Source organism: Cervus canadensis, chromosome 31, assembly GCF_019320065.1.
Source record: "Cervus canadensis isolate Bull #8, Minnesota chromosome 31, ASM1932006v1, whole genome shotgun sequence".
Taxonomy (NCBI): Eukaryota; Metazoa; Chordata; class Mammalia; order Artiodactyla; family Cervidae; genus Cervus; species Cervus canadensis.
Window position 1 is genome coordinate 17,463,179 of NC_057416.1, and position 19,299 is coordinate 17,482,477.

Below are 19,299 nucleotides of genomic sequence, written 5' to 3' on the forward strand. Positions count from 1 at the left end.
GGGTCTATTTTCAATCCCTGATCAGGGAACTAGATCCCACATGCCAAAAGTAAAGATCCCACATGCCACAGTTAAGACCTGGCACAGTCAAATAAATAAATATTTTTAAAAAGATTTTGGCTTCAGTTATTTGGAAAATTCCTTCATTTGTGATTGGGGATGGCAGGGGGTGGGGATGGAGAAGGTGTCAATACTGAATTATTTTCATAATTCTTTCTGAAATCTAGAATGAATGAGAAAATGAATGAATTTTCTAAAATAAATGGTCTAAGAGTGAGTTTTCTAAAATAAATGGTTCTTAGATCATATGTTAAAAGCTTTCAAAATTCCTTTTATGAGCTATGTTTATGGAGAAAAAGAGCCCCTTTTATCAAGCCCCATCTCAGGGATATGGAGCATATAAACTGGGGAGGGTAGGGTTGGGGGGAACATTTGAGACCTATGTCATCTAACTTTCACCTAGAAGTTGTATTTCTGCAATGTAATCACTCTTTATACCTCCTTCATATCTCCATGCATCTAGCCCTTGGATAAATGTGGTTTTATATGGAAATCAAAGAAGAGGTGGAATTTTATAACTGACTGGATGCCATGTGGAACAGGGTCATTATGCATAAGTGATACAAACCATAAACTAAGCAGCTATAGGAAGACACGTGCTTGTTAGGCCACTCTTATCTCAATCATAGGAACAGGGAAATCCCAGTTGATATCTGGATTACATATTGACTATTCATTTGGCAACCACCACCACACCATTGATGCCAGCTGCCAGACACATGACAACAATATTTCCTTCCTAGGGAGCATTAGAAGCTTCCAGGAGGAGATAAGCTTGGAGGCACTATAATTTAAGTCCCTACTTAGTGTTCAAGCTCAGAACCAATAGCTTTTGTTGACTCATCTGAAATCTCATTATAAAATAACCCGAAGCGTCAACAAAAGAGTCCAAATGCAGTAGTTGGGTGCAATCTCAAAAATGACAGAATGATCTCTGTTCACTTCCAAGGCAAACCATTCAATATCACAGTAATCCAAGTCTCAGCCCCAACCACAAATGCTGAAGAAGTTGAAGTTGAATGGTTCTATGAAGACCTATAAGATCTTCTAGAACTAACACCAAAAAAAAGATACCTTTTTCTTTATAAGGGACTGGAATACAAAAGTAGGAAATAAAGAGATACCAGGAGTACAGGCAAGTTTGGCCTTGAAATACAAAACGAAGCAGGGCAAAGGCTAACAGAGTTTTGCCAAGAGAATGCACTGGTCACAGCAAACACCCTCTTCCAACAACACAAGTGATGACTCTACACATGGACATCACTAGATGGTCAATACCGAAATCAGACTGATTATATTCTTTGCAGCCAAAGATGGAGAAGCTCTATATAGTCAGCAAAAAGAAAAAAAAAAAAAAAGGCCAGGATCTGACTGTGGATCAGATCATGAACTCCTTATTGCCAAATTCAGATTTAAATTGAAGAAAGTAGGGAAAACCACTAGATCATTCAGGTATGACTTAAATCAAATCCCTTATGATTATTCATTGGAAGTGACAAATAGATTCAAGGGATTAGATCTGATAGACAGAGTGCCTGAAGAATATGGACAGAGGTTCATAACATTGTAAAGGAGGCAGTGATCAAGACCATCCACAAGAAGAAGAAATGCAAAAAGGCAAAATGGTTGTCTGAGAAGGCCTTACGAATAGCTGAGAAAAGAAAATTAACTGAAAGACAAAGGAGAAAAGCAAAGATAAATCCATCTGAATGCAGATTTCCAAAGAATAGCAAGGAGAGAGAAGAAAGCCTTCCTAAGTGATCATTGCAAAGAAATACAGGAGAACAACACAGATGGAAAGACTAGAGATCTCTTCAAAATTTAGAGATACAATGGGAACATTTCATGCAAAGATGGGCACAATAAAGGACAGAAATAGTATGGACCTAATAGAAGCAAAAGATATTAAGAAGAGGTGGAAGAATATACAGAAGAACTATACAAAAATAATCTTCATGACCCAGATAATCACGATGGTGTGATCACTCACCTAGAGTCAGACATCTTGGAGTGCGAAGTCAGGTGGGTCTTAGGAAACATCACCATGAACAAAGCTAGTGAAGGTGATGGAATTCAAGCTTGACTATTTCAGATTCTAAACAATGATGCTGTTAAAATGCTGCATTAAATATACCAGAAAATTTGGAAAACTCAGTGGCCACAGGACTGGAAAATGTCATGTTTCATTCCAATCCCAAAGAAAAGCAATGCCAAATCTGTTCAAACTACCACACAATTGCACTCATTTCACACACTAGCAACGTAATGCTCAAAATTCTCCAAGCCAGGCTTCAACAGTACATGAGCCATGAACTTCCAGATGTTCAAGCTGGATTCAGAAAAGGCAGAGGAACCAGAGATCAAATTCCCAACATCTGCTGGTTCATAGAAAAAGGAAGAGAATTTCAGAAAAACATCTACTTCTGCTTCATTGACTATGCCAAAGCCTTTGACTGTGTGGATCACAACAAACTGTAGAAAATTCTTCAAGATATGGAAATACAAGACCACCTTACCTGCCTCCTGAGAAATATGTATTCAGGTCAAGAAGCAACAGTTAGAACTGGATATGGAACAACGGACTGGTTCCAAACTGGGAAAGGAGTACGTCAAGACGCTATATTGTCACCTTCCTTATTGAACTTCTATGCAAAGTACATCATACAAAATGTTGGCCTGGATGATGCACAAGCTGGAATCAAGGTTGCTGGGAAAAATATCAATAACCTCAGATATGCAGATGACACCACCTTTATGGCAGAAAATGAAGAGGACTAAAGAGCCTCTTGATGAAAGTGAAAGAGGAGAGTGAAAAAGTTGGCTTAAAATTCAACATTCAAAAAACTAAAATCATGGCACCTGGTCCTTCACAGCAAATAGAAGGGAAAACAATGGAAACAGTGATGGACTTTATTTGGGGGGGCTCTAAAATCACTGCAGATGGCGACTACAGCCATGAAATTAAAAGACGCTTGCTCCTTGGAAGAAAAGCTATGATCAACCTTCAGTTCAGTCACTCAGCTGTGTCTGACTCTTTGTGACCACATGAACCACAGCACGCCAGGCCTCTCTGTCTATCACCAACTCCTGGAGTTTACCCAAATTCATGTCCATTGAGTCGGTGATGCCATCCAACCATCTCATCTTCTGTTGTCCCCTTCTCCTCCTGCCTTCAATCTTTCCCAGCATCAGGGTCTTTCCAAATGAGTCAGTTCTTAGCATCAGGTGGCCGAAGTATTGGAGTTTCAGCTTCAACATCAGTCCTTCCAATGAACACCCAGGACTGATCTCCTTTAGGATGGACTGGTTGGATCTCCTTGCAGTCCAACAGACTCTCAAGAGTCTTCTCCAATGCTGCAGTTCAAAAACATCAATTCTTCGGCGCTCAGCTTTCTTTATAGTCCAACTCTCACATCCATACATGACCACTGGAAAAACCATAACCTTGACTAGACGGACCTTTGTTGACAAAGTAGTGTCTCTGCTTTTTAATATGCTGTCTAGGTTGGTCATAACTTTCCTTCCAAGGAGTAAGTGTCTTTTAATTTCAAGGCTGCAGTCACCATCTGCAGTGATTTTGGAGCCCCCAAAAATAAAGTCAGCTACTGTTTCCACTGTTTCCCCAGCTATTTCCCATGAAGTTATGGAACCCAATGCCATGATCTTAGTTTTCTGAATGTTGAGCTCTAAGCCAACTTTTTCACTCTCCTCTTTCACTTTCATCAAGAGGTTCTTTAGTTCTTCTTCACTTTCTGCCATAAAGGTGGTGTCATCTGCATATCTGAGATTATTGATATTTCTCCTGGCAATTTTGATTCCAGCTCGTGCTCATCCAACCTAGCGTTTCTCATGATGCACTCTGCATATAAGTTAAATAAGCAGGGTGACAATATTCAGCCTTGACATACTCCTTTTCCTATTTGGAACCAGTCTGTTGTTCCTTGTCCAGTTCTAACCTAGACAGCATATTAAAAAGCAGAGACAGTACTTTGCAACAAAAGTCCACCTAGTCAAAGCTATGGTTTTTCCAGTAGTTATGTATGGATGTGAGAGTTGGACTATAAAGAAAGCTCAGCACTGAAGAATTGATGCTTTTGAACTGCGGTGTTGGAGAAGACTCTTGAGAGTCTGTGGGACTGCAAGGAGATCCAACCAGTCCATCCTAAATGAGATCAGTTCTGAATATTCATTGGAAGGACTGATGTTGTAACTGAAGCTCTGATACTTTGGCTACCTGTTGCAAAGAACCAGCTCATTACAATAAAAAAAATAAAAATAAAAAAAAAAAAACCCTGATGCTGGGAAAGATTGAAGGCAGGAGGAGAAAGGGATGACAGAGGATGAGATGGTTGAATGTTAACACCGACTCAATGGACATGAGTTTTAGCAATCTCTGGGAGTTGGTGATGGGCAGGGAAGCCTGGTGTGCTGCAGTCCATGGGGTCACAAAGAGTCCAACACAACTGAGAGACTAAACTGACTGATCCCAACGCCTTAAGTCATTTTCCCAAAGATGTACATTCTGGAGTTTTCCAAGCTGAGACTAGAAACCAGTTGTCCTACCCCCCACACCAGTGCATGTTCCACCACCAAATGCTTCCTGGCTGTAAACAAAGGAGTCAAAAGAACAGGGAGGGCGTGATTCGAAGATGAGGAGTATGAAAGGAAACAAGGTCACCTGTCAAGTCAGGGGAAGAGCTTTACAAGAAACTATAACAGGGGTCTTGATTCAGCAAGCCCCGAGAGATTGCCATAAACCCCTGATAAAGCAAGAAAGATCCAACAGCAGATGCCTCTTAAGAAACCACTGAAGAACAGATGGCTAACAAACACATGAAAAGATGCTCAACATCACTCATTATTAGAGAAATGCAAATCAAAACCACAATGAGGTACCATTACACGCCAGTCAGGATGGCTGCTATCCAAAAGTCTACAAGCAATAAATGCTGGAGAGGGTATGGAGAAAAGGGAACCCTCTTACACTGTTGGTGGGAATGCAAACTAGTACAGCCGCTATGGAAAACAGTGTGGAGATTTCTTAAAAAACTGGAAATAGAACTGCCATATGACCCAGCAATCCCACTTCTGGGCATACACACTGAGGAAACCAGATCTGAAAGAGACACGTGCACCCCAATGTTCATCGCAGCACTGTTTATAATAGCCAGGACATGGAAGCAACCTAGATGCCCATCAGCAGATGAATGGATAAGGAAGCTGTGGTACATATACACCATGGAATATTACTCAGCCATTAAAAAGAATTCATTTGAACAGTTCTAATGAGATGGATGAAGCTGGAGCCCATTATACAGAGTGAAGTAAGCCAGAAAGATAAAGAACATTACAGCATACTAACACATATATATGGAATTTAGAAAGGTGATAACGATAACCCTATATGCAAAACAGAAAAAGAGACACAGAAATACAGAACAGACTTTTGAACTTTGTGGGAGAATGTGAGGGTGGGATATTTCAAAAGAACAGCATGTATACTATCTATGGTGAAACAGATCACCAGCCCAGGTGGGATGCATGAGACAAGTGCTCGGGCCTGGTGCACTGGGAAGACCCAGAGGAATCGGGTGGAGAGGGAGTGGGAGGGGGGATCGGGATGGGGAATACATGTAAATCCATGGCTGATTCATATCAATGATGACAAACCCACTGAAAAAAAAAAAAAAAAAAAAAAAAAATGAACAAAAAAAAAAAAAAGAAACCACTGAAGAGAAACCACCCTAGAGGAGAGAGGCTAATGAGAAGGAAGCTGGAAATGAAGAAAGATGAGTGAGGACAAAAAGAAATGGTAGGACCCCAGCTTCTCAGGGACAGAAGTAAACCACAAGACTTGGCAAGTAGCCATTTGAACTTAACTCATGAAGGCTAAGATTGCTTCTGAGGGGGCACAGTTTCCATACAGACTCAGAGGAAAATGTGGCTAATAGCATAGCTGAGGACTGAGTCCTACCCTACCTCTGATCCAACCACCTTTATTAAGGGTTCCCCTCAGCCTTTTTGGAGTAGGAAATGGCAGCCCATTCCAGTTTTCTTGCCTGGAAAATCCCATGGACAGAGGAGCCGATGGGCTACAGTCCATGGGTTCACAAAGAGTCGGACACAACTTAGCATCTGAAAACTTGGTCTTTTTATGGTGTAATGTAAACCCTCAGGTCTTATCACTAGAGTTCAATGAGGGCTAACTAGAAACCAACTTATTCACAACTGAGAATACTTATAAAAGAAGCAGATCAAGAGATTATCTAATTATCCTGATATTTTTGAGGCATCAGAAAAAAGCACTGATCTAAAGAAGCTTTCCTTTCACTTTGTTCCTCTCTATCATGTATTAAAATCATGAAATCAAGAGTGATCTATAAAACTACTTTTAATCTGTGCTAGAAAGAAGAAAGATCTAATAAGGGCAGTGAGAACAGATGACCTCTTCTGGAATGTTTAGGACTTCGAGAGAGATGTCTTGGGTTTTCAGATGCCACTACATTTTTTCTGCTATGTCTTTCTTCTGAATATTTTGACTTTACTAGAACTTAGAAGCCTTATTTTTGGTTTCTCTAATAATTTGGAAACCCTGCTCTAAAGACGATCAGAAATTTTATATCAAGTATTTCTGAGAATACTAATAAAGTCAAACTTTTTTCAATTTGTTGTCTAGTTTTGCCAACATAAGACAGCAGCAGACTTCTGGACATTATTTAGATGTTAATTTGTAAACTAGAAAAAGCACTGAATTTAGATGTTTGGATTTTTTTCTCATCTTTTAAAAGACTAAATCATGGAATTTGATTCTCTTTTATCCTTCTAAGGAAAGCAATCTGCCAATGCTTTTCTGAAAGACGCTAACCATATGAAGAAATATTGAAAACAATTAGAGGAAAACGGTACTTTGAACTTAGTAGAATGTGTGTATCAACTCTCACAGGAAATCTCAGAAATGGTATTAAAGATTCCAGCCACTGCGTTTTTCAGAGAACAGAACAGCATGTAGTTATTTATTGAGCACACTTTGTAGGGGGCATACAGAGCATACAAAAGGCCCCTTTTGTTTATGATATGGATTCTCCCAGTGTTCAGAAGCTTTCCTTCCAACAGCATCATTTCGGTTTGTCCAAACTTCTCACAGGAATCAACGGGATCTCTACTTAAAGCCTCTCATGAACAGAACCACGGGGCCACGGTCATGCTGCTTTCCCCGTGAGAATCAGAGCCCTGCGGATCCTGTTCTATCTATTCTCCCCCCAGGCTCCCGTTCTTTCAGCAGGCAGATACCTCCCAGAAGGAAACCAGATGCCAGGCCTGTGGGGGACTCGAGCTGCTTAAGCCAAGCTGCTGGGGTTGGAAAGCAGAAGAGCTGCACAGGCCACCCCAGCCCTAGTGCTGTCTTGAATGTCAAGAAGCATGTACACCGTGCAGCAGGGAAACCCATCCAGGCTGAGAGAGGGAGCTAGCTGCACAGACAGGGAACGTTGCCAAACATCTGAGAGTGCTCTCATCTGCGGACAGAGGGTGGTTTGCTCATTGCCCTGCCTCTTCTGTTACTGGCAACATGCTGTCTCTGGAATGTTGTGGCCTGAAGGGTTTTGAAGTCTCTACTGAGATGAGGGTTCTGGATTGAGCCTGTGAAGTTTGCTGTCCCAATTCCTCTGACTCGAAATCAACCGTGCAGATTTCTCACACTGGACTGAAAGCTTAAAAGCAATGCCATGCTCTGGCACAGTGAGTTTGTCTGAAAAATTTTTCAGTATCTACCAGTGCCATCTCGACCAATTTACATTGAGATGGTGCCTCCAACAGCCTGCATTCCTGAGTGACCATGTGGACCAGGGTCCCCAGTATCAGATATGCACATGAGCCATAAGCAGCTTTGGGGTTAATCAAGATATTATGGTTGTTTAATCCACAGCAAGACCTGGCCTATCCTGAGTAGGATGACTTGAACCAGGGGTTGGGTGTTCAAATGCTTTCCAAAGTAAAACTTCAGGCCTCTCCTCCTCCTTCCACACCCCCTGCCCTTCCACAGGACACTTCTCACTTTGCTGTGGCACAATGCTGAAATACTCAAGATCAACTCTGTTCACAGACACAGAGATGGATATGAGCCAGATATGCGTTTGACACCCTTCCTTTCTATAATCCCTACTGGCTGTAACAAGGCAGGTAGGTTTATGTAAGTCGGTGTGATGTGAAAGACTGAAAATGCAGAGCTAACTTCCTAAAGCACTCAGGTAGGTAGGGCTAGTCCAGAGTCTGTAAGGATAACAATGATGTTTCTAACCTCACAGGACAGATCAATCGATAGATTGATCACTAGAGCAATAGATCGACTCTGTTGATTCTGTTTCTCGGGAGAATGTTGACACTAAGACACATGACTAAGCTTAAAATCAAACTGGGAGGGTTCTACAATATTACACAGCAAAGGCTGTAAATATAAACATTAAGGTCATTTTTGCAGCTTCTATGGGTGGCAAGGATAGAACCTCCTTTTCCTACATCTGTTTCCAACTACTTAAAGACAAGTAAATGCTTCAGCTGCTGTGCAAAGGGCAGGAGGTGTTGTCAGTCCAGGAGAAGGGGAAACACTCAGATCACCTTTCCCATCCCCAGGGATAGCTGGTGGCCTTCTGTACGGACACAGGCGTAGGTCTCACTCACCTCATGGGGTCTCTGAATCTGAGACAGACAGCATATAACAACCCATTATTAGGAATTTTAAAACATTTTAGTTCTCTGGAAATGTAACCCTTATGACTGTTTTTCAACTTTCAAATACATGTTTAGAAATCCACAGTGTATGAGAGCAAGGAACTGCCTAAAACCAACCCCTTTTTACCAGATAATGTCTGGATCATACAAATATTACCTAAACCTTTAATGTCTTTTATCCTTTAGTATAAAAGGATAACACAGTAAGGTAAATAAAGCAGATACTGACAATCCATTTTATGTATGAGATATAAAGACATTAAATGACCTGCCAAAGTCTGAAAGCTCATTAACAACAGAACTAAGAAAGGGTTGCAGGTACCTGACTCAGGACAGGATACTTCTCAAAGCATCACATGCCACTTATTGAGTCATTTAAAAAGTTAGAGTGTGCCCGAGGCTGGCCTCCTGTGTGGTAAGGGCCAGGACCATTCTCCTAAAACATTTGTTCAGGCACTGGGTCAACAAATGTTTATTGAGCACTTTTCCTCTTTTCTGTGCCAGGCAGTGTGCTATGTTCTGGAGATAACACTGGTTAACCAAACGAAACCCAGTGCCTATCCTGAGAAATGCATGCTGTAGTGGGAAGAGGGGTGGGGAGAAGATCAAATATTCACATGAACAGAGAGATACACACAGCAAGAAGGAGGCGACTAGGAGGCCCTGGGCCAGGCAGAGAGTAGGGAGGGTTTTCTTGAGAAGCAGTGATGCAGATTTAATCTAAAGAGTAAGCTGGAGTTATTAAGACAAAGAGAGAAGAGAATGGTGTAGCAGGCAGAGGGTCTAGAATACACAAAGCCCTTATCCTGAGAAGAAGCAAAGCAAATACAAGGGAGGGAGGAAGGAAGTGGAACAGAGGAGCTTGTGAAAGGCTAGACTGGATTCAACAGGCAGCGGCAGATCTTGGGGGGTCTGAAGGCCATTTTAAGGAATTATACTTTATCCAAAGAGAAACAATAAGACTTCAAGGTTTGTAAGTCAGGGGCTACCCTCCATATCATTAAGCCTGGATCAGCTGCCACCCAGAAAAGAAGTTGTTGCTTTCTGGGCAGTTCATTATAACACTGGAAGAGCAGACAGGCTTTTTTAATTTGATCACAAAACTTACACCCTTCCCTAAAGAGTTCCCATGCCACCACGCTCACAAACCTGAACTCTTTTCCATGCTATTCTTATCCTTCCAAGATGATACAAGATAGCAAGAAATACGGCAGAGAGCAAGGCGGAGATATAGTCTGGATCTCAGCTATGCTACAGATGATGACGAAGCTCCATATTTTACCTCCTCTTATGCACAAGGCAGCTCCCCTCTGGGGCCGGAAACAGTTCTCTGCTCAAAGTGGGGGTGAAAGGAGAAGTCTGGGGCAGATTGACAAACCATGCAATCACATTTTTAATTATTATAGACTTTCCCTAGTAATTGAATCTAGTTCCCCATGTGAACTGAGTTTCTGTTCAGAATTTTAACTTATGGAGGTGGGGGTGTGGAAGTCTTTGGAAATCCCATGATTTATCGGGGAAATGAGAAACTGCCAATGAAATCTGAGGAACACAGGAAGACAGTAGAAGAATTAAAAATCTGTTGTCTATCCTGTACTTCAAAGTAATTTTTAAATGGTAATTACACCTTTCAAGAGTATCTAATTGTTATGAAAAAGAACTTTGGATGGATGTGGAGCTCTTCATCTGACTTCAACTGATATACAGTGATAATATTCAAGACAAAACTTTCTGAAGCTTTTATCGTTTGACTGAGTATTGGTCTGTTTCTGAAGTTTAAAAGGATTTTCTAATCTTTTGCTTCCCAGGAGTTAAGCAGAGAAACTATTATGGGTGATGGAGGTAAAAGAGAGGAGGTAAAAACATTTAAGTGTCCTGTGGAAAGGGCCCTCAAGTCCAGACTAGGTCAAGTTTACAGTCTGTGGTGAAACAGGGATTTAAGTCACAAACCTCCAAATAGAAAATTTCTAGTCTCTTTACTTCCAGATCACTCAGTAGCATCTGGTGTCTCCTCTGAGTGGCTGACACCACGTAAGGACCTCCATCTTCATCCGTACCATCAAGAACAAAATAAGCTTGCCGTGTGCTTGGCATTATGTTAAATGCCACTATACTTAAATGACTAGCACTGTAAAATAGTTTTAGAAAAAGGCATTTATGATCACTCTCAAGTAAATGCTCAAATGGTTTAACTAGCTTATTAAGCAGATCATTCATTACGAATCTATTAGATTTGCATAAAATACACTCTACCGCCACCACTCTCACTGATACAATGGCAACACCCTTTGAACTAAGGCCCATAAGTCGCCTTAATGGGTTACATGAAAATTTTAATGGCCCAGAACTTGGCCACTAACATTTACTACGGAGACAGATGTTGAGTGCCGCTAATGAGAAGACTGTTGGATACTCAGTTTGCAATGCCCTTTACTTAAATTCTGTAATTAACACAGATGTCATTGTTTAGCATTTTTGATCCCTCTCTTTAAGTGGGATTTTATATTAACCAAGGCAGTTAATTTTCTTCCGCAAGGACTTCAGATGCACCTTAGACCACATCTCCTTCTCACTCTTCTCCCTCTTCACTTCCAGAAAACCACACTGACCTTCTTGATGATCTTGAAAACTGCCAGCCTCCTCAGGACCTTTACACTTGTGCAACCTCTGACTGGAACACAGTAACTCTGGGTCTCAGAGAAGTAGACACCAAAGTAGTATTAGACATGCAAGAGATGTACTGGGAGAAATGTCCATGAGGGAAGTTGGGGAGGGACTGGGAGGCTGGGAGAACTGCCAAGCCACAATGCAGATCTGATCCTTGCAATGAACAGAAAGAAGGAAAGAGGGAGGGAGAGAAGGAAGGAGGAAGGAAAGAAGGAAGGAAGGGAGGGGGAGGAAGGAAGAAAGGAAATATTTTTTGCACTTTCTTAGCTAGTCTCATTTTTTTTTCTTTCTTACTTCCAATTTTACTAAGAAGTAACTGACATACAACACTGTATAATTTTCATCATTGATGTTTTAAAATGCCTATCTCACACTGATTTTTAAAAATATCTATCAATTTGATAGGCTAAATTATTGTATCTTATGAATTTATATACCTCATTATTTATGCTTTTGAGCCTAGTTTTCATTTTCATTAACCTTTTTATATTCTTTTTAGTGAAATATCTGGTTTCCCAATAGGTTGGAGAAAGAAATGGCAACCCGCTCCAGTATTCTTGCCTGGAGAATCCCAGGGACAGAGGAGCCTGGTGGGCTGCCGTCTATGGGGTTGCACAGAGTCAGAAATGACTGAAGTGACTTAGCAGCAGCAGCAGCCAATAGGTTGGCCAAAAAGTTCATTTGGGTTTTTCTATAGCAGCTTATGGAAAAACCTGAACAAACTTTTTGGCCAACCAAATACTTGGACAATTTTTCTATAGAAAGTTCAGTGTTTTTTATTGACACTCTCATAGCACTAATATGTATATAACATACACACATAATTAATATTAGTAATATATACTATATATGTGAAAATGAAAGTGTTGCTCAGTTGTGTCTGACTCTTTGTGACCCCATGGACTGTAGCCCACCAGGCTTCTCTGTCCATGGAATTCTCCAGGCGAGAATACAGGAATGGATAGTCATTCCCTTCTCTAGGGGATCTTCCCGAACTAGGGATCTATCCTGGGTCTCCTGCATTGGCAGGCAGATTCTTTACCCTCTGAGCCACCAGGGAAGCTCAATATATTATACACACACACACACATATGTGTGAGTATGTCTGAATGGGCAGAAGATCTAAATGGACATTACTTCAAAGAAGACATACAGATGGCCAGTAGATACATGAAAAGATGCTCAACATCACTAATTATTACAGAAACGCAAACCAAAACTACAATCAGATATGACCTCATACCAGCCAGAATAGCTATCATCAAAAAATCCACAAATAATAAATGCTGGAGAGGGTGTGGAGAGAAGAGAACTCTCTTACACTGTTGGTGGGAATGTAAATTGGTACATCCACTATGGAGAACAGCATGGAGGTTCCTTATAAAGCTAAAAATAGAGCTACCATATAACCCTGCAATTCCATTCCTGGGCATATATCTGGAGAAAAACATGATCCAAAGGGGTACATGCAGCCCAACGTTCATTGCAGCACTGTTTAAAAAAGCCAAGACATGGAAGCAACTTAAATGTCCATCAGCAGAGGAATGGATAAAGAAAATGTGGTACATATATACAACGGAATGTTACTCAGCCATTAAAGGGAATGAAATAATGCCATTTGCAGCAACATGGAAGGACCTAGACAGTGTCATAAAGAATCAAGTAAGACAGAGAAGGAGAAATATCATATGACATCACTTCTATATGGAATCTAAAAAGAAATGTTACAAATGAACTTACTTACAAAACAGAAAGATATGCACAAACTTAGAAAACAAACTCATGGTTGACAGGGGGAAGGAATAGTTAGGGAGTTGGGGATGGACATGTACATAGTGCTATATTTAAAATGGATAACCAACTAAGACCTATTGTATAGCACATGGAATTCTGCTCAGTGTTATATGGCAGCCTGGATGTAAGGGGGTTTGGGGGAAAATGGATACATGTGTATTCATGGCTGAGTCCCTTTGCTGTTCATCTGAAGTTATCACAACATTATTAACAGCTATAATATTCACAGGTATATTCACAGCTATACCCTAAAACAAAATAAATAATTCAATAAAAAAATAATAAAAATTTTAGCTCCCAAAACTGTGAGAGAGCACACTTCTTTTGTTTTAAGCCATCAGGTTTTTGGTTATTTATAACTGCCACCAGAGGAAACCACGTGTGTGTGTTCATGTACATACACATGCACACACATACAAACATGTTGATTTGTGTGTGTATTTTTCAGACTAGCACATATTAGTGTGAAAGTGAAAGTGAAGTCGATCACTCTTTGAGACCCCATGGACTGTAGCCCACCAGGCTCCTCCATCCATGGAATTTTCTAGGCAAGAGTACTGGAGTGGGTTGCCATTTCCTTCTCCAGGGGATCTTCCCGACCCAGGGATCGAACCCAGGTCTCCCACATTGCGGGCAGATGATTTACCGTCTGAGCCATCAGGGAATCACTGCTGCTGCTGCTGCTGCTACGTCGCTTCAGTCATGTCTGACTCTGTGCGACCCCATAGATGGCAGCCCACTACGTCCTCTGTCCCTGGGATTCTCCAGGCAGGAACACAGGAGTGGGTTGCCATTTCCTTCTCCAGTGCATGCATGCATGCTGAGCTGCTTCAGTCGTGTCCAACTCTGTGCGACCACATGGACAGCAGCCCACCAGGCTCCTATGTCCACGGGATTCTCCAGGCAAGAATACTGGAATGGGTTGCCATTTCTGTAATTCAATGTAATTCAACTTTACTGCTTCACCTTCTTGTTCTCCAGCTAAAGTTAAAAAACAACCTCCTGGAAAATATCCTTCTAGCTCTTGGTTTTATACAACTTACTCTGCTTAATTTTTTAAAATACAATCTAAAATTAAACTTCACTATGTGTCTTTCCTATGTGTCAGTTGGTTATTTTTGACCTAATAAATGGATGTGTCTGTCCTGTGTTGTTCTTGCTCCATTAACATTCCACAATCAGTGATGTTTACAAGCTCAAAGAAAAGAAATCACCAATTTAATAGAATTAAAATGTGCTTCAGTCCTGAAGATTTTATTCTTCCATAAAGAATTTTCATAGATAAATACAAGTACATAGACTTTCATATACTGTATCATCTCTGGGTCCTACACAACGTTGATTCCCTCCTCTAGGTCCCATATTTTTATATATTTCTAGAGCACTAGACTATGAGACCCTTGAGAGAGTTTCATACTTCTTTGAGTCCAATGGTGGCATTGGTCCCAGGACTTAATTGGTGCTCAACAAATGCTTATTAAATTAACCCTGAAAACTTTGAAATAAATCAAGTGCCTGTCCATTAAAACATCCCATAAGGGCTAAATCTAGACTGTACGTCACAGTTAGGAAGATCACAAATGTAAATATATAGGGTTGAAGGTGATTTGCAAAAGATTTGTAGGTAAATTGCACCAAGACCATGTAGATTTCTCTTTGGCAATTGTGAGTGAAATTCTATTCATCACAGTCCACAGCATGGCTATAAGGCATAAGTAACAACCTTTTTCATCCTTGCTAGTGAAAAGCCTTGTCTACTCCAGACTTGGTCTATGTTTTCTTACAGCAAAAGTTTGGACCAGCAACACAAATTGAATCCTTCACCCATGCAACTTACACACCAAACACTGAAGCTGACTACCTCAGTAGTATGATGGTTGTTTGATTATGAGATGAGAAGCACTGTGAGAGAAATAGAAATAAATTCTGCATCTGACTTTAGGAGAAAGCTGTTACAATCAATTAAAAGAAACATCAACAGCTAGAAGGTACTATGATCTCCATGGTGTTACTGCCTTCCACTAATCTTCCAGAGAGGAAACTCTGGGATACTGTGCTCAAACTACTTAAAGCCATTCATCTCCAAGAAGTTGTGACAGTTACCTTGCTATTTCCTTCCCAGTCCTCAAGGGGAAATTTAATCAAGATTGTCAGAGCTTGAAAGAAAAGGGGGAAAATACACACAATCAAGCTACCCTTCAATAACCAGATAAAAACCACCAAGAATTAATCAAAACTTCACTTGAAACCCTTCCAGAACTGCAAAACTCTCACAGTATCCCAGAAATAGATGATCCCATGAATTCTGATGTATGCAGCACACTGGTTTGATAAAATGGGGATGTTTTCCTGCCGTAAGTGGTATAATTCACTATGCTTCATATGCATTCATTTAATAAGATCCCTGTTTCACATCCAGCCAGGCATTTCTCACAAACTGCCATCTTCACAGGCCACCCGCTCTGCTGATTCAGCTTTCTACTGTAGTGGGTCAGGCTGCCGCCAGCTGCCATTTTTTCATGACACAAGTTAATGATCTGGTGCTTTCTTGCATGTTGAGGTTAACAGATAACTAATATATTTTAGCACATTCATTATGGTCAGTTTTCCACTAAGGAAAAAACTGCACATTGGGTTGTTTTGCTTTGACAAATGTGGTGCTACATCGTGAAGGCTGATTAAAATCAATACTTCTGTGGAAAATTACATACAAGATGTATTAGTATCCAGGATACTCTGATAAGAACACTTCTTATTCTCAATTCTGCTCTCACCCCAGCCCCTCAAAAAAAGTCACACTAAAACTGGATGTGATTATTCATGAGGAATTCAGTGTTTTTTCAGCTGACAAATTAATATTACTCATCAGTTAGGCCATAGCTTGTCATTTAAGACAAGGTGAATTTTAGTTTAGTTTGGAGAGTAATGCTAGCTAATGAGGAACTGCAAGAAATTGAAAACATTCTGAAGTCATATTTTATGTCCAATCGAAATTTCAGAAAGCCTCCAGAAATTCAATGGCATAAACTTTCTCAATTGAAACAAGAAGAGAGCAAAAAACAAGCAGAGAGCAATAATTCAGTGGAGGAGGAAAGCAAAATTGGAGATGACCACGAGACATAAATCCTGTGCAAATGTGCAGACAATTGGGGAAGAACTTTGGGCTTTGCATGGGTACAGAAGACAGACATACACAAATCTTAGCCAGATCTTAAGGGAAATGACCCAAACTAGCAGCAGCATTACTTTTAGGTAAGTCTCATAATTCCCTGCCCAGTAAGTATCAGTTAAGTATTATTATTTCCATTTCACAGAAGAGGAACATAATTAGAGAGGCTCAGTACCAAAACTGGAATTCAAGCTCAGGTTTGCCTGATCCAAAGCTTGTCTCTTTCCACCCTGCCTCTGCCCACATTCCCTAATACACACTGGCAGAATTAGTTGCTATATACTCTATGGCAGGGGTCCCCTCCCCAACTTACAGGATCTAATGCCTGATGATCTAAGGCAGAGCTGATGTAATAATAATAGAAATAAAGTGCACAATAAATGTAATTGGCTTAAATCATCCTGAAACCATCCTCCCTCCTACGGTCCATAGAAAAATGTTCTTCCACAACCCATTCCTGGAACCAAAAAGGTCGGGGACAACTGCCCTATATTCCCAAAGTTTCTCTTTGTTTACTGGTTTCTGCATTTTTGGCTTTTATATCTTGGTAGCAGTTCTTATCACTCTGGGTGACAGTTTATCTCCTAACACGACTGGCTCTCATGGGAGCTGAAGCTCCCTGAAGACAAGACATATTTTACTGGTATATTCTCGTCACTGGGCTGTACCTGGAACACAGTAGGTACTCAATAAAGGCTTGTGTGCTTGTCCCATCATTCACACATTAGCATTTATTAAGCTCCCTGTACATGTCAGACACTGGGGATGGAGCAGTAAACAAAAGCAGACAGAAGACCCTGCTCTCCATCAGTGAGCAGAAAACATCACCCAAATCATCACACGAACTAAAACACATTGCACAGCCCACTGAGGTGTGTGCTATGTCACAGGGGAACAGAGAACTTCAAGAGTAAAGGACAATTCTGAGAATCCAGGAAGGATTCTAAAGAACAGGATTTGTGAGTGAGCAGTCAAGAACAAGTAGATGAGTAGAAATTCCCAGCAATCCCTCAGCAGGAGATGACACAGCAAGACTGAATCCATAGGAGGATCAGTGTGGCTGGAGAGCAAAGATGGAGAGGAAGATAGGTAAGCATGAAGAGACAGCACTGCATCAGAGAAAAACACACACTTGTCATCAACCAGAAGCCATCTATAGAGACTTCCACAAAGAGAAAATCCATGATCGCTCATTCCAGTCTCAAAATGTTTGGAGCAGCTCTCCATTTTCTTTCCGAACTCCCTTAAAAAAAAAAAAAAATTGCTTAACTTATTAGATAAGTAATACTCCATTAGTACTGGACTGTCCAGACCAGGGACTGTCAGCACCAACTTCTCTGACCACTGGAGAGTCAGGGGCACCTCTGAAGCAGTAGTACCTGAAAGGAGGAGGCTGAGAAGGCAAGTTTCCTGTAAATGAGGCTGAGAGGAAGCTCCTTGTCCACAGTACTGGTGGTAAAACTACGCATTCAACTGATTATCCAAAAAAATAATATCAGTGATTAGCAAAGTGAAGTGAAAGTCACCCAGTTGTGTCCACCCTTTGCAACCCCATGGACTATAGCCTGCTAGGCTCCTCTGTCCATGGAATTTCCCAGGCAAGAATACTGGAGTGGGTTGCCATTTCCTTCTCCAGGGGATCTTCCTGGACCAGGGATCAAACCCATGTCTCCTGCATTGGCAGGTGGATTCTTTACCACTAAGCCACCAGCCCTAGTGTGGCCCAATATCAGCCTGAAGATAGCAGATTCCTCACCTTTCAAGCAGGTGCTGGCACCAGGTAACTGGGCCAGCAATCCCATCAGATGCATCCCACAAGGGAGAAGTCAGCTCTACTCTCCAAAGGTGCTTGCTGCAGCCAGTGTGGGAAGAAACTAATGAGTACAATGCAAAGACCTGCGTGTTGAGTAGTTAAAGTTTATTGGGGTTTTTTTTTACCCCCAATTGTGTTTGTAGTGATTCCATCAGCAGAAACTACCAATACACTGAATTGCCATGCATTACCTGACATGGAATTTCCATTTTGCTCTGTTAACAAAGACTAGAGTTTAATTTCCAGGGACGTCTCAGCACAGATGCTCAAATGGAATGATTAATCTTTTTTTTTTTCCTGTTCATTCTTTAGAAACTCATTTTTTAGATTGGTCTAAAGACATACTTTGGCCACCTCATGCGAAGAGTTGACTCATTGGAAAAGACCCCAATGCTGGGAGGAATTGGGGGCAGGAGAAGAAGGGGACGACAGAGGATGAGATGGCTGGATGGCATCACCGACTCGACGGACAGGAGTTTGAGTAAACTCCGGGAGTTGGTGATGGACAGGGAGGCCTGGCGTGCTGCGATTCATGGGGTCGCATAGAGTCAGACACGACTGAGTGACTGAACTGAACTGAAAGACATATTGTACCAAATCTTTAGACAAAGGACACTGGACATTAAGAAAAGGGTCCACCCCAGTATTTGCAATCTAGGGCAGTTACTTGTCTTCTTGTGTGTACTATGGTTACTTTCTTAGGAATGAAGAAATAGCAACTCATGTGCAAAAGGATAAGTCATAAGCAGAGAAAAAATTATTTAAGAAAAACATAAGGAGTTAAGGTAGCATTAAGACATCTCTACATTTATATGAAGTTGAAAGACAAAATAGGGTGAGGATAGATTAATAAAGAGTATCCTGCATGGTTAGCAATAAAAAATGCTTTTTCATAGACATTAGTGGGGTTTATTTTGATTGGCTTTTTATTAGTGGTTGTAATTCTATTTCCTGGATCAATGAGTCCAAAATTGGATATTAGCAACCACAGGGGTACAGTAACTCAGGTAACTCTTGAGGATAAGCAATTAAAATAGATTAGGAAATGGCTTCTTTTCATAGCTGTGGG

At 41.0% G+C, this 19,299-nt stretch overlaps 1 long non-coding RNA gene and 1 other non-coding gene across 2 annotated transcripts in view; both read right to left on the minus strand.

Annotated features, from left to right (window-relative positions):
- The window catches only part of LOC122432357, a 160,645-nt gene that overhangs the window by 61,983 nt on the left and 79,363 nt on the right, over positions 1-19,299 (minus strand). The window lies entirely within an intron of this gene.
- Positions 18,814-18,942, minus strand: LOC122432682. The gene has a single exon (XR_006266944.1). It is a non-coding gene; the product is annotated as a small nucleolar RNA SNORA81 (small nucleolar RNA).